A 17,091-nucleotide genomic window follows, 5' to 3' on the forward strand; every position below is an offset into this window, starting at 1 on the left:
TTAGGACCCTATATGGGATATCTAGGACCTATTTAGATAATCAAAGACCTTAATTAATCACTCCTCATATTTGATCTACTGAGCAACTTTTGAGCAACTAAGACCTAATGAGAAACTTGGCTCTTACATTTAGATGAGTTGCACTCCAAGGACTCTTGGAGATTATTTCACATACTCACACACCTAACTAACCTCTAATCACACCAAAAATAAAAATTAAGGAGATTCCCTACACCATACTCCTGTGAGACAAAGAACTCAAGTCCCTTGAGTTAGGAGTTCTTCGATGGTGACCCCATGATTCAGTATGTCTGCTTCAGTCATCCAAGTGGCCTCAACGTCTAGTAGTCCTTTCCATTTCACCAAGTAGTTCTTGTAGGTACTCTTCCTAGTCTTCTTGGTCACCTTAGAATCTACAATGCAATCTAGTTGTAAAGGTTGGGGTGTTGGCAAGTCTTGTACCCAGTCAACCCCTTCCACATCTGCAAGAGTATGGTGATCAACATCAACATTAGTCCCCTTGTAGGGAAAAAAAGTCATACACATTGAAAATTGGGGATATGCCGAAGTCAAGAGGTAGTTCAACTTCATAGGCATTGTTGCCATATTTGTGTAGGACTTTCAGAGGTCGTATCTTCTTCATCAACATCTTTGTGGGATGTCCTTTTGGTAGCCTCTCCTTCCTGAGATAGTTAAGTACTAGATCTCCCACCTTGAACTGCAAGTCTCTCCTTGATTTATTTGCCTTTGGCTTATATTTGAACACTTGGCTCTGTAATGTATTCCTTACTTGCTCATGCAACTCTTTCATCTATTCAACAAATGACTCTCCTTGTGCACTCCTATTGTAATGTAGGCTAAGATCCCTCATCTCCAAGACCTCCCTCGGGTGAGTCCCATACACAACTTCAAATGGGCTCTTTCCAATGCTCCTATTGATGGAGTCATTATAAGCAAACTCTGCTTGCCCTGTAATATGATCCCATGATTGACCATGTCGTTTGGTCAAACACCTCAATAAGTTGCCCAAAGATTTGTTGACCACCTTTGTTTGTCCATCAGACTAAGGATGGTATGATGAAGAAAAGGACAAATTGGTTCCCAACATCTTCCAAAGGGTCCTCCAAAAGTGTCCTATGAATTTAGTATCCCTATCACTCACAATGTTGAGTGAAAAACCATGGATTCTCACAATATCCCTCAAGAACAGACCTATTATATGTGAAGCATCATTTGTTTGTTTGCATGGGGTGAAGTGTGTCATCTTGCTAAAACATTCTACAACCACAAACACACTGTCATGCCCTCTAAGTGTTTTAGGGAGTCCCAAAACAAAGTCCATACTTAAGCACTCCCATGTCGTTTGTGGCATGGTGAGTGGTTGGTATAATCCTACATTACTACTATATCCTTTAGCCCTTTGACACACATGGCATTGCTCCACAAACTTCCTTACATCAGTCTGCAATCTAGGCCAATGATAGTGCCTAGAAACTCGTTCAAGTGTTTGTTTATCCCAAAATGTCCTCCCAAGCTACCTTTATGTTTTTCTTTGACAATTTTCTCCCTCATGGAACACTGGGGAATGCACAAGAGATGTCCCTTAAACAACAAACTTTCCTACAATATATACTCAGAATAATCAATCTTAAAACCTTGTTGAAATTTCATACATACCTCATAGGCTTCTTTGAATTACTTGTCCTCCTTGTAGAGGTCTCTTGGTCCTTCATCCCCACACTTTGCAATTGAATCTCTTGGATGGTTGGGACTCTCCTACTAAGAGCATCAACAACCTTGTTGTTCACACCTTTCTTCTACTTGATCACAAAGGTGAATGCTTGCAAATATTCTACCCGTTTGAGGTGCCTTTGATTTAGTTTCTCTTGCCCATTCATAAAACTAGTGACATGGTTATCTATATAAACCATAAATTCTTTCATAAAGAGGTAATGCCTCCATTTCTTCAAGGTTTGCACCATTGCACACAACTCCAAATCATAGGTTGAGTACTTTTTCTTGGCTTCATTTAACTTCTCTAAAAAGGATACCACAGGATCAACTTCTTGGCTTAGTACTGCTCCAATAACTAGCTTACCAACATCACACTCCACCACAAAAAGTTGATTAAAGTTAGGAAACCTAAGGGTAGGCAATTATGCTATCCTCTTCTTCAACATTTCAAAACCCCTATGTATTGCATCTATCCATTTGAACTAACATTTCACTCTCCCCTTGATGGTGTTTAGTATAGGTGCAGATATATGACTAAAACCTCTTAAAAATTGCCTATAATAGGATGCTAACCCATGGAAAATTCTAAAATTCCCTATACATTTGGGAGTTGGCCACTCTAATATAGCTTTGAACTTATCTAGATCCATCTTGATACATCCATTTGCAACAACAAAATCAAGGTACACTAGTTCAATTTTTAAGAACTCACATTTTTCTTGATTAATCGACAACTTCTCCTAATGTAGCCTCCTCAACACCATCTCCAAGTGCTTCAAATGTTCCTCTTTGGACATACTAAATATTAAAATGTCATCCAAATACACAATAACAAACTTACCTATGAAATCTGAAATCTGCTAGCACCTTATTCATTAGTCTCATGAAGGTACTTGGAGCATTTGTTAGGCCAAAGGGCATTGCTAGCCATTCATACAACCCTTCGTTGGTCTTGAAGGCTATCTTTCATTCATCACTAGGCCTCACTTTGATTCGATGATACCCTAACTTTAGATCCCCCTTGGAGAAGTAGCAAGAGCCTCCCAAATTGTCTAGCAAATCTTCAATCCTTGGCATAGGGAATCTATATATGATGGTAATCTTATTGATTTCCCTAGAGTCCATACACATCTTCCATTTGCCATCTTTCTTAGGTGCAAGGACTATAGGGACTACACAAGGACTCAAACATTTCCTTATGAGCCCTTTTTGCAAAAAATCTTGAATCTGCCTTGCTATCTCTGTATTTTGGCTTGGTGTGATCTTGTAGGTTGCCTTATCAGGTAGGTTTTCCCCTAGTATTAGGTCCATTTGATGACTTACTTCCCTCATAGGTGGTATTGCACTAGTAATCCCATTATCCACTATCTCATGGTATTTCTCCAATAATTGTTGCACTTCTTGAGGCATACTAACTTTTTCCTTGGTTTTTCCCTTGACTTCACAATTACTACACAACATACCCCTTTCTCCTTCTTCATGACCTTTAATAATTCTTTGCCACTCAATAGCATAATACTATTTCCTACTTGTTTATCTCCACTAGGTTCTACCAAAGGGTCCATTTCATACTTCTTACCCTGTTTGATTATCACATAGCTATTTTTCTCTTCATCATGTATAGCTTTTACATCATATTGCTATGGATGCCCCAACAAGAGGTGGCATGCATCCATCAACATTATGTCACATAGGACCTTGTCCTTGTATTCCCTAATCTCAAACTCTACTATAGCTTGTTCATCTACCAAGACCTATTGACCCTTGCTCAACCATGGCATCTTGTATGGTGTGGTGTGGGGTATTCTCCTAAGCTTCAACTTGTCCACCATTTCAATTGATGACACTATGTTTTTAGTGGAACCAGAATCCACAATCACCTTGAAAATCTTGCCATGTGACCTATAAGTAGTCCTAAATAAACTTTTTCTCTATGGTGGTTCAACCACATTAGGTGCCTTCAACAAGGTCCTTCTTAACATTAGATTTTCACCATCTACAATTGATCCTTCCTTGGAAATGGGTGATGTGACACTTTGAGTATCATTTTCTTGCATTGACTATGTTCTTCTTTCTCCCATAGATGAAGAGGAAGCTTTCTTAGGAAATCTGTTAGTAGTATGGCCCACTTGGTTTCAATGGTAACATCTGCTAGTAAAAATAGCATTGCCCCTGCCTTGTGACTAGAATCTGCCTCTAGGTGGTCCCCTTCCTTTGGATCCTCCTCTTTGTGATGACCCTCTATACTAGTTGTTCCCACTATTGTCAGTAAACTAAGCTTCATTAGTCCTATTAGGAGTTTGTCCTCTTCCAAAATTACCCTTGCCTCTGAATCCCCTGTTATTGCCTCTTCCTCTTTGATATGACTCATTCCTCCTTTTAGCTTTATCCTCTACCCTCAATGCCATTTAAAATCATTTATGCATACTATCTAGAGCCATCATGTTGATCTCATCTTAGATCCATTATCTTAGGCCTTTAAGGTACATTACTACCCTCTCCACCTCTTCTTCTTTCCTTCTAGCTCTGAGGCTCAACTTATTAAACTCTTCAGTGTAGGCACTTATTGTTAGGTCTCTTTGTCTTAGATTATGCACCTTTTGATACATTTAGATCTCATAATCAGTGGGCAAGAACTGGGCCTTAACCCTTATTTTCATCCTCTCCCAAGACACTGTCCTCTTCTTCTCTGCTACTACCCTGTCATCTTGCATCTTGTTCCACCACACCACTATTGATCCCTTGAGCCTAGCCTTAACAAAGTTGACTCTCTTCTCCTCTTGTACCTCCTTTTAATCAAATTGGTTGTCAATGGCACCCAACCAATCTAGCAATTCTTCCCCATTCAAACTACCACTATAGTAAGGAATATGCTCCATGTTATCTTTGTTAAGAGACTTGAAGGCATCCAAAAACACCTTCTTATCTTGATCCACCTTAGGGTTCTTGCTTTCAAATGTCTCCCCTATGAGGCTTCCATCTTCCTCATCACTCTCATCTCCCCATTTTGTGATTTTCTTCTTGCTCTTTCTTTGTACCTAATTGGCTTTGGCCAATAGGTCTTTGATAAGATCCACTGTGGCACCCTTTCTCATTGCCTTAGGTTGCATACTATCAGTTTCTTGGCTTCCTTCCTCGTCAGACATAAACCAAACTAAAAGTTGGCTATGATACCACTCTGATGCAAAGGGTCTAGGGTCCTATCCAAGAACTCACTCCTAATTAAGCTATTTAACCTTGAATCTTCCAATGATTCTTGTCTCTTGTCTTTCCACCAATTCAAGCCTCTGAGACTCCTCTCCAACTTGCCTCCTAGGTATAGTTGGTCTGATGTAGACTAAAATCCCCCTTCTAAGCACTAGTCCCACTAGTCCTTCTCTTCCCTAGAACCCTAGCCTTCACCTAGGATCTTGTACTTCCCCTACCTTGGAGTCTACTAATGATGTAGATACTCTTCATAACCTTCTTGACCTCAATCCACCCTTCTAGTCGCATCCAAACCCCAAGAAAACACAGTTTCTTTACACAGACCTAGTTGGACCTAAAGGCTACTAGGTCTAGTAACCCTTTTTTGCTCCCATTCTCCAAATTCCCCCAAGAAACCCCTAAAAAAAACTTATGAATATAGTAGCTATCTCCTAACACACCAAGATTATAGATTTTCAGAGCTCCAAGACACCCACAACCCTATTTGCTCATATACCCTAGTTTCTAGCCTTGGTTTTAGGCCTTTAGTCCAGTCAACAAACAAAATTCTCCCAATATATTCAAACCTCACATCAAGCCTCCATTCCACTTGCATATTCAAATTGAAATCTTAGGGCTCCAAGAAAATCCTTTCATTGGCTCCTGCATGAACGTGGGTGTGCTCTACAACATCTTTTGTAAAGTTGTCCAGGCTCACATGCTCCTAACATTCAATCTAGGGCATCACTTTTGGGCTTGGAAACTAACCATTAAAATGAAAAATAAAGAAAAAAAATTATGTACACATCATAATCTATCATCCCACTTGGTTTCATGCATTTTCCATTGTGGGTGATTAGGTTAGAACCACTTTTCTATAAACAATCTTGTAAAGATGTTCCTTAGGCCAATCAACAACAAAAATCTATAACTTGAAAACCTTAGAAATCCACCATAAATATGAATATGAAAAATAACTAGGACAAACTAATCTAACAAAAACATCAACTTGATCTATTATACCAATCTGTACTCTATCATACTACAACATTAAACAAAGGAAAACCCAGTACTTCCACATGTGCAAAACTAATGGTGATTCTTCCAACCCTTCAAAATATGATCTACCCTACTCATATACTGGATCATGGGTAGTTACAACCTCCAAAACTACTAATGCAATTTCTTGTGCAAAAGTTGCTCAAGCAACTTTTGAACAATTTTACAACTTTGGAGCAACTTTTTGCTCATAAGGCTTTTTGGCCAAATGGATCCACCTAGGACCATTCTAGGACCCTAGATATTATAAGTAGGACCCATTTAGATAATCAAAGACCTTAATTACTCACTTCTCATATTTGACCTATTGAGCAACTTTTGGCTCAATGAGCAACTTTTGAGCAACTAAGACCTAATGAGCAACTTGGCTCTTACATTTAGATGAGTTGCACTCCAAGGACTCTTGGAGATTATTTCACACACTCACGCACCTAACTAATCTCTAATTGCACCAAAAATCAAAATTAGGGAGGTGCCTTACACCAAGACATCATCTCAGTATGATATTCAATTCACTATGAGGCTAATTTTCTCACCTTTCATAACACAGAATTGAACCAACTTCCATAACTTTAAAACACCACCTTGAGTGTGGTCTATAGTAGTAACTATGTCATGGTGTCCGAAAAGATCTGGCCCAAAGAATCATAACAAGTTGGTTATCACGATGTCCGAAAAAATTTAAAAAACCATGATAACAGGTCCATTTATAAGATTGTCACCTTACAATGGCTACCTTCTTTTTGTTCATTATCATGACTTCTAGCACTCTGGGACAATAACTTAATGAAGTTTTTCATGATAACAGGTCTACCATTTATAAGATCATCACATTATAATGGTTACCTTCTACTTATATGTCAATGAAAGCTTGTCACCTTTCATTACATATCATATTTGAAATAGTAACCACCATGAACTAAGTTAGAGGGTGATGCAAAGGCTTTCACCTCAATTCTCTCTCATAGAGATGAATGCATTACAAGGAATTCCACTTAGAACTTCTCCTCATAGAGAAGATATCATTCACAAGGTTTGCACCTCAAAAATTCTCCCTCTAAACAATGATCCTAGGAAGTCAGGTCCAATAGTTACTCCGTTAGAGGCTCTCTTCTCCGAAGGATTCTTGTCTGACTCATTGTAAATCTGATATCAATTTTCTAATATTATGGTGACAAGTCATCACTTATGATATACATAGGAGTAAGCCCATCAACATCATGTAGTCACACACATCTCATGTGTTGCTTTAGAAGAAGTGTCACACCCCCTCTTAATGTAGAAGGATCTCATAATCTCAATCATCAAAGATGTTTGCTTCGAGAGCCTCACTTTATCCATCTTGATCATCAGGGTCTTTGGAGCTACTATCATTAGATTGAGTCTATACAATATTTGGTAGCATTTGTAAAGTACCAACTTTCTTTTCCTATAAAAGCATCTTCAAAAACATAAAGGAAAAGATCAAGACAAATAACCCTTATAGCATGTATAGAATTACAAATAAGAGAGATAAATGTAAAAGATAGGAACACTTATCTACACATGAATATTCAAAAATTGTCTTCTTAGATTGTTTGAAAATGGAACATCTCCCCTCCAAAGAAGTTTCAAGTGGGAATGGAGCATTGGCTATTATTCCTCCCACAATGTAAAATTCCCACTCATTCTATATTGTTGAACATTTTTGCATCAAATATAATATGGATTCCTTTGACATCATCTCTCGTGTTGATTTCCCCAAATATAAGGTATACCCCTTCTACAAGTAAAGAACTGTTTCAAATATCAGATCTAAATCAACCCATGTCCATGCTCTCATGTTATGTGTGGCCCAATGATTTCTTCCCAACTGAGACACTCTTTAATTGTCGAGTTGTCTATTCAAGACAATTATAGACAATGCTTGATCCACTTATCCAATCTGATTTGCGTTGCCCCTACTATCCAAAATGAGCTAAAGACCTTGATGAGCTAGTTAGATAGTGGAAACACTAAATATTATTATTCCCCCTACAATGTATAATTTCCACTCATTTCATTTTCTGGAGTCAAAAAATTTCTACTAATTTGCTTTAGGAGTAAACCTATAATCTATTTATGATCTCAATGTATATCCACCCTATTGACAAAATATTTGTTCAACTGAATCGCATATTTCCTATCTCAACTACCAATGTGATGACCCTTCTCCTTTGTAAGTTTTCTCTCAAAAGGTGAGCCCATGGTGCCTAGCACCTTTTGTATTAATTGAGATAAAGTTTTTGCTCTCAATTTGTTTGAGGTGGTAGTTAATATAAATATCTTATTTTGATAGTTAATGTACATTCTTGTTCATTGAATTTACATTCCCATTTCATACTTCCTTCCTTATCACTAAAATTATGCTATCAACACTAGAGAATCCATCTCAACATTGTTTACTCCCTCTTAATCAATAAGACTAAGTTCATTGAAGGTTAATTGAATAATATCCTCAACCTTCTCCCTCTCTTTCAAGGTTGCCCCTAACAATATGTTAGGCTACCTCCGAATCTCAGTTTCCCTCTTCCTACAATAACATTCTCAGAAGAAAAGATCAAGGCACCTATCTCATATAGTACGTATTGAAAAATAGAAATAAGAGAAAGAATAGTTTAGATAAATGTCTAATTGAAATATACAAGCATATATTCCATCTTTTATATATAAAAGAAAAGTTATAAAATAAACTCGTTTAAAAAATAAATTTTGTATTAATAAAACAAGATACCTTTGCATAACATACCTCCCTTGTTTGACCTCCTTTAATTTCAAGTTTCATTTTGGCAGCTCTTCATGAATTTCTATTCTTTACTTTCTCTTATTATGACGTATTAAATACTTAAATTCATTTCAAATGTAGTGATTATATAAGTGGTTGCCTTCTTTTATTAGTACCCTTCCTCTTAATATCCACCTCATATGATATAACATGGATTTCAAATTGAATTCCTCTTTTCACACAAAGGTTGTGACTTTTCAAAACTCAATCACTCCTTTATATTTACACTTTACCTTTATGGTAGACTAACTTATACTGATTTGCTCTTATCTTTGTCACCTTCATATTTGACCAACCATGATTTATTGTGTATGTCTCTCATTATTTTCTTATTAATTTATGCATGGGATGGGTCCTCTTTGCTCCTATGACACATTAGATGGCTCACCCGAAAATTTATGTTTAAAATTCTTTCGTAATGTCCACGTACAATGCCTAGTCATTTAATATAGTAATCCATATCGTGCTTATTAGGCAGCAATAATGATGGACATAAAATACAAAGGAAGTGTCTTTCGTAAATGAACAATGATGAATGCACAATTGATCATGAACAAAACATAAGAACAACGAATCTTCACCAATACAACTTTTTGCAATGACAATTTATAGACAGGGATCCCTTCCTCTTATCCCCTTGTCCACTCGTGATCAAAATACTTTTCACTACCTCCAATCGCTTGATGGTATTATATCTCTCTTTTAAACATTGTTGGAGTAAGATCCTCTTACATGTTGACTCCCTTGGTTTCAAGATATCAGTAATATTTTATCTTGTTTCAAAACAACTATAAGTGATGTGCAATTTGCTCTCAACCGACTCTTCTCATTATCATGTCGCTTCAAGATCAATTGGTTTGTTATTTAAGCATATATAAATCACCAATTTATCTAATTTGTATTTGTTAGCAACTAATTGCTCTCTTTATTAAAGCAGTAGCTAATGTTGAGAGACATTTTAGATACATTGATCTAAGTTTCTTTACCACCATCTAAAACCAATTCTGAATAAAACCAATTCTGAATAGTTTGCATGACATGTTTAGCTCATTGATTGTGCTTTTCCACATACTTAGTTGGATATGCATTAGTAAGTGCTTAGATGAATGTTTTCTTCTAATACAATGATGTTTCCTATCACATAGTCACTATAACTAGGTCTGCAATACTTTTGGATGCCAACTTCCCTGTCAAGATAATAGAGCATGTATTTCTTCAGTGCCCACTGGATGATCTAGACTGCTAACTAGTAAACTCCTTTCATCCTTGTGCTATATAATCAGTTTTTCTGTCTAGATTCAATGACACCATCAATCACTAGTCTCATTTGCCAGTGAAGTTGACTCAAATTTGATGATGCCCTTCATCACTGCATGTATCTTCCTCATCTGTGCATTGAATATCTTTGATTTGTTCATTCTACAACTAAGTATATGTGTGGGAGCCTTTGGATTGTAAGGAATTTCAAAAATAATTAGGCCCATCGATTTTTGGCTTATTTTCTCATTAGATTCCTATTCCTTAGCGACTACATTCAACATCAAAATATTTGGAACTTAGATTCATCACACAAATCACCATACTAGTAATTTGCATTTAATTATATAAATGATATTTCATCATAAATTGTAGGAGAATTCTGAGATGGACTACACTTACCCTCATTTTAATTTATACTATTCTCTATATTTATCACCACTCCTATGAAAGAACACTACTCTGATACCATGTTGATTTTCTAGGATTGTTGCAAATGTGCTAACAATGCCATTTTTATTTATTGTGTTCCAAATGCAAATGAAGGCTTATAAATATGAGAGTAGGAGACATGTCTCATGAAGAGACATGTCTCTACGATTAAACAACACTAGTTAACATATTAATATAATAGTAATATAAATAATCATATATGTAACTCGTATTAACCATATATGGAATATATTATTATACAATAATATATAATATATATTATTATATGATAATGTATAATGTATAATGTATATTATATATATTATATATAAAAGATATTTATCTTAAAGATGATTTACCGTCAATAAAGTACTTCATGTCAAAATCAATCAGACATAAACTATAGCCTTAACAATATTGGTGTGAAGTAAGGATGTCCATAATCCCCCACTTTGTTTAGCTTATATATTGATAAACTAGAAGCTTGGCTAGATGAAATTGATGGGGAAGGGGTCCAGTTAGCTGGCTATGTGGTGAAGCTTCTTCTTTACGCAGATGATCTAATCTTAATATAAAAAACTTCTTAGGGATTAAAAGACTACTTAAAGGTGTTAGAGCACTTTTGTTAGGAAGTGGAGATGAAAGTGAACAATTCCAAGATGAAAATCATGATCTTTTATTTGAAAAGAAAGGAGGATCATTCAAATGATCTTTTTGAAGGCAACCCATTAGAAAAGGTGAAAGAATACAAACATTTAGGGATTCACTTCAACCATAGGCTTAGCCGGGAGACTTGTAGAGTTAAAAGGATATAGGGGGGAGGGAAAGTGCTATAACTGTTGCAAAACATATGTAGAAATGTCAAGCTATGGGACTGGAAGACCCAGAAAACTCTATTTGGTCTATTGGTCACTCCAATTGTTCTTTATGGTTGTGAGGTTTTTTTTCTTTTTTCTTTTTTGTTGGTTGGGGGTGGAGGGGCAACATGACAAAGTGTGGGTGGAGACAACTAGAGAGGATCTAGAAACACCTAATCACTATTAATATCAAGGTCAAGGCTTCTATATCTTATGAAACCTTGTTAGCGAAAATCGTCATGTACCCACTGGAGGTGTCTGCTATAACTTGACTATTAAGTTATTTAAGGAAACTCAACAACATGGATAGCAAACGTTGGCCCAAAATTGCAATGAAAGAGGACTTGCCTCGTAGGAAGAAGACTTGGATGAAACAAAACATAAAGTAGTTGAACACTTGGAATATCACGTTGCAAGAGTGTCCAGTAACCAACATGGAAATAAAGAAGTTTGTCATGGGAAAATTCCAAACTGCCATGTGGTCTCTTAACATGGGTCAAAAATGTAAAGTTTCTGCAAATTCTTTAAATCTGGATTACACTTTGAATCAGACCTTGGATCAGACTTTGAATCAGACCTTGGATCAGACTTTGAATCAAACATTGATTGCTGAGAATGATGTCTTAATATACTGAATATTATGAATTGTTTGAGAAACTAAACACTTTGTTTATTGCAGATCCAGTACTTCTAAAATCGACCTTGATTGAAGAAGAGCAATACTGATTTATAATTCGCTAAGTGAGGATACTTGAAGAAGTAGACTTAAATTTTGTGTGTCCTTCAAATTGCATTAGCACCCATCTAAATATCTAACCAAGAGACTTAATCCTCAAAGGACATGTCTCTATGCATGGTCGGCTATGATAACCTTCTCTAAATCGGCAACTTTATAAGACTTAATTTAAGATTAAGCACTAACTAACATATAACATTAGTTTAGCATTAATACAAACAAGTCTAAAAAATCACCACCTTAGAAAGGAAATACTAAGAGTATTTATAGCCATTCGAAGACATCTAGACTGAGAAGAATAAGTAATACTTGCACTTATAGACCTGGAGATTATCATGTTACATTCTTAACACTCTCTCTTAACTTGATAATCTCACAGAGAGATATTATATCTAGCAACATCAAATATAGATGAATAAGCATGAATTAATACTCTATATATGTCTGAATCTTCTTAGTATGTGATATCATAGAACACATAACACAATGCCATATTACTCAATCTGTGATATGACAAATCACTACTACTAGTGATAAGTTATAGATAAATCTGAAGATTAATTTAATTTCTTCATTTATCCAAGTTTTGACTCATAAAAACTGGTATTTCTATATCACAACAAGATCCTGAGTTTTAAGATCTACTAGAATATTAGATAAACCTGAAGAATTCTAAGATTCTCCCTTTATCCAATTTGTGACCCATGAACATAGCAATGTCAATGTCACAAGATGATCTAAAAATCATCTGGATCTTATAGTAAAATCTACTGTTTAGTACATTATCTAAGAGATCGTCAATTCTCATAATGCCTTTTATACAAGTATTCATTAATTCAGAGATCGTCACCTCTTAAATAATGATTACACATGGTGGAGCCCATAACAGTCAATAGCCTGACAAAAATAAAATATTTTATTAATAATCAAAAGAGTACAAATGGATTGCAACTCAACCATACCAAGTCTCCTTATGAAATGTTTTATCTTTACTCTAGACAGAGGTTTGGTGAATATGTTTGTTGTCTGATCTGTAGTACAACTGTATTCCAATTTTATAGAATTCCTATTTACCATATCTCTCACATAATGGTAAGGAATTTCAATATGCTTGGATCTATCATGGAAACCTGGATTCATTAAGAGCTTGATGGAACTCTGATTGTCACAATGAATAATTATAGGATTCATGGCTTGCCCAAATAATCCCATAAGTAGCTTCCTCAGCCATACTGCTTCTCAAGAAGCCATCGTTGCTACAATGTTTTTGGCTTTTGTGGAGCTCTGAGCTACCGAAGTCTACTTTCTGCATATCCATGAAATCATAGCTGATCCTAAATTGAAACAACATCCTGAAGTGTTTTTCCTATCTTTAACACTTCCACCCCAATCTGAATTGGTGAATCCATGCAAATCTAAAGCAACTTTGTCATATTTGAGTCCATAATTAAGAGTGCCTTGTAAGTATCTCATAATGTGTTTAACAACAACTAGGTGAATCTCCTTAGGTTCGCACATAAACTGACTTAAGGCATGAACAACATAGCAAATATCAGGTCTTGTATTTACTAGATACATAAATGACCCAATCATCTGTCGGTAGAGAGTAGAATCTATTGGCGATGATTTTGCAGTTGCTTCTTTAAGCTTATGCAAATTGGTCTCCATTAGAGAAGACATAGATTTGCAATTCCACATTCCAAATTTTTTCGAGATATTTGAAGTGTACTTTCCTTGATTCAGTATGATACTATCAACATTCTATCGTACTTCCAATCCTAGGAAGTAATGGAGAAGACCCAAGTCTTTCATCTCAAATTCTCTGGTTAGATCTTTCTTGCACTGATCTATAAGATGATCATCACCAGTGATTAATAAATCATCAACATACAATATTAGTATTACCATACCATCTTTATCTCTTTTATAATATAAGTTTGGATCGACTTCATTCTTAGAGAATCCTAAGCCAATGAGATATTTATCAATCCTTTCATACCAGGGCCTAGGAGCCTGTTTAAGCCCATAGAGAGCTTTCTTGAGCCTGCAAACAAAGGCATTAGGATCATGGGTTTCAAATCCTTCTAGTTGCTCCAAATAGACTTCTTTTGAAATCTTTCCATTTAGAAATGTTGTCTTTACATCCATCTGATGTACCTTCCATCCCTTAGATGCGGCAATTGCTAAGGTAGCTCGAATAGTAGTATATTTGGCAACGAGAGCAAAGGTTTCTTCATAATCAATCCCTTCTTTCTGAGAAAATCTTCTGGCTACAAATTTGGCTTTATATTTCTCAATACTCCCATTAGTAGCATGCTTTATTTTGAATATCCATTTGGAAGAAACAACATATTTTCCTTTTGGTCTTGGAACTATTTCCCAAACATCATTTTTTATAATTGATTAATATTCTTCTATCATAGCTTCTTTCTAGGCTGGATGTTTAATGGCATCAGAAGGATTGGTTGGCTCTGTTTTGGATAAATCAATCATATTTGTTGTATAACCAGAGAATCTTTTAGGTCTTTTACTTTCTCTAACTGATCCTGAAGGTGCAACAAAGTCTTGAGTTGCTTCAATTGTTTTTATGGCCTAAAGTGGTATTTTCTTTGAATCTTCCTCAAGGTTCATATTTTCATTTTCAACCTCTTCTAGGTTCTCCCTCTGGGATTTAGATTCACTAACTCTTTCAGAACTTGATAAAGGAGAAGGTTCATTCGAACTTATGGCTCTTTTAAATGCAAGATCTTCCTCAAATATTACATCTATGCTAAGTTCAATAGTTTTCCGTCCAGGTATGAAAATTCTATATGCTTTAGAAGTTTCACTATACCCTACAAGGATACCTTTCCTCCTAGATGGTTCTAATTTGGTTCTTTTTTCTTTTGGAACATGAATGTATACAGGACATCCAAAATTTTTGAGATGACTTATATTAGGTTTTACTTTAGTAAATACTTCTTCAGGGGTTTTATCTTTAAGATAGGAGTGAGGGCTTTTGTTTTGAATGTATACAACAGTATAAGAGGCTTCTGCCCAAAGATAGTATTCTAGATTTTGGTCAAAGATCATAGCCCTAACAATTTCTATAATTGTCTTATTCTTTCTTTTTGCAACCCCATTTTGTTCTGGATTATAAGGAACATTGTACTCCCTCTTGATCCTTGATTCTTTACAAAACCTTTTGAACAAGTCTGAGGTATATTCTCCTCCATTATCTGTTCTAAGGATTTTCATTTTATGTCCTGAAAAATTTTCGGTTAATGCTTTGAATTCTTTAAATCTTTGTAGGATTTCTTCTGATTCTTTGCATTTAAAAAAAAAATCCATGTTTTCCTAGAGAAGTCATCCATGAACAAGATATAATACCAGAATCCTCCAAGAGAGGGAACAAACATAGGTCCACATAAATATGAATGAATTAATTCTAGTACATTATTTGTTTTTCTAGTACTTTTACCCAAAGCACACCCTTTGCAAATACTAGGGTGATCTTTATTTAATTTTGGTAATCCAGTAACCATCTTTTCCATAGTTGATAGGATTTTAAAGTTTAGATGCCCTAATCTCCTATGCCATATTTCATTTGAATCTTTAGCTTCGTGAACTAGGGCTTGAATGGATTTAGCTTTGACCAATTAATTTAGCTTTCTTGATGGAAGAGTTCTTAGCCCAAGTTAATACTTTGTCATCCACGAACGCAACATTGTGTCCATCATCTTCAAGTGTTGTTATTGAGATTAGGTTTCTTTTAATCCTTGGTACATAGAGTACCCCTTCAAGAAGAAGAGTATTTCCTGTTTTTAGTCTCAAAGTGCAGTTTCCAATTCCTTCAACTGAGTGTGCAGAGTTATCACCAATACTAACTTCACCGTTAACTTTCTTTGATAAGGAATCTAGAATTTCTTTGTATCCCGTTATATGTCTGGAAGATCCACTATTTGAGATTTCATTTGATAAAGAGGAATACAAAACACAATTCTCTAGATCATAAGTCTCTTCTTCTCTAATGACATTTGTACAATTTGCTTGTTGTTTGGAGTTTTCCGGACAATTAGATCTACAGTGTCCAAATTTTTCACATTTGAAACACTTTATTTTAGATAGATCTTTCTTGGGCTTTCCATTCTTTTGATTTCCCCTTTTCTTCTTGAAGTGCTTTTTCTTGCCTTTATAGGAGTTTGCATTAAGAACGTGAAGTTCTTCATCTTCTACTTTTGGTGTTCCTCCTTTCTTTAGTTTTCTTGACTCTTCTTGAAGGCAATCATTCTTAAGCTTGTAAAAGTCCGGAAGCTGATCTCTAGCACTTATTCCTTGTGCGAATGTTTCCCATGATTCTGGCAAACCATCTATGGCCATGAGCATTAGTTCGGTGTCATTAATGATAGTTCCTATGCTTGATAATTCATCTCTAATGCCAAAAACTCTTAGGAAATAAGAGTTTATCGATTCTCCTTTCTTTATCTAGATATGATTCAGTTGTCTTTTTAGTGCAAGGACCCTAGTTGCATTATTTACTTCATATGCATTCCGTAATGCATTCATCATATCGTAGGCAATTTGGTGTTTCGTAAGCATAGGAACAATTTCATTTTTATATCCATCCAAGATGATTTGAATGGCTTTTCTATTTCCATTGGTCCATATGGATTTGTGAGGTTCAACTGGTGGCTGTTTGGATGCTCCATCAACAAATTGTTTAACATTGTTTTCTTCAAGAATCATCAAGATTATGAATTTCCATGCTTCAAAGTGTTCCTTCCCATCGAATCTGTCCTCAGCTCTGATTGTATATGCCATTGGAAATGGGAGACAACTACTAAATATATACGAGGTCTGATTATTGAAAAATTTGCAGAGCCCTAGATCTGATAACTTGGCTCTGATACCATGTAAAGTTTCTGTAAATTCTTTAAATCTGGATCAGACTTTGGATCAGACTTAAGATCAAACCTTGGATCAGACTTTGAATCGAACTTTGATTGCTGAGAATGATGTCTTAATATTCTGAATTGTTTGAGAAAATA

The sequence above is a fragment of the Cupressus sempervirens genome, chromosome 3 (assembly GCF_028749045.1).
Source record: "Cupressus sempervirens isolate cs-2001-9-10 chromosome 3, ASM2874904v1, whole genome shotgun sequence".
NCBI classification, from domain to species: domain Eukaryota; kingdom Viridiplantae; phylum Streptophyta; class Pinopsida; order Cupressales; family Cupressaceae; genus Cupressus; species Cupressus sempervirens.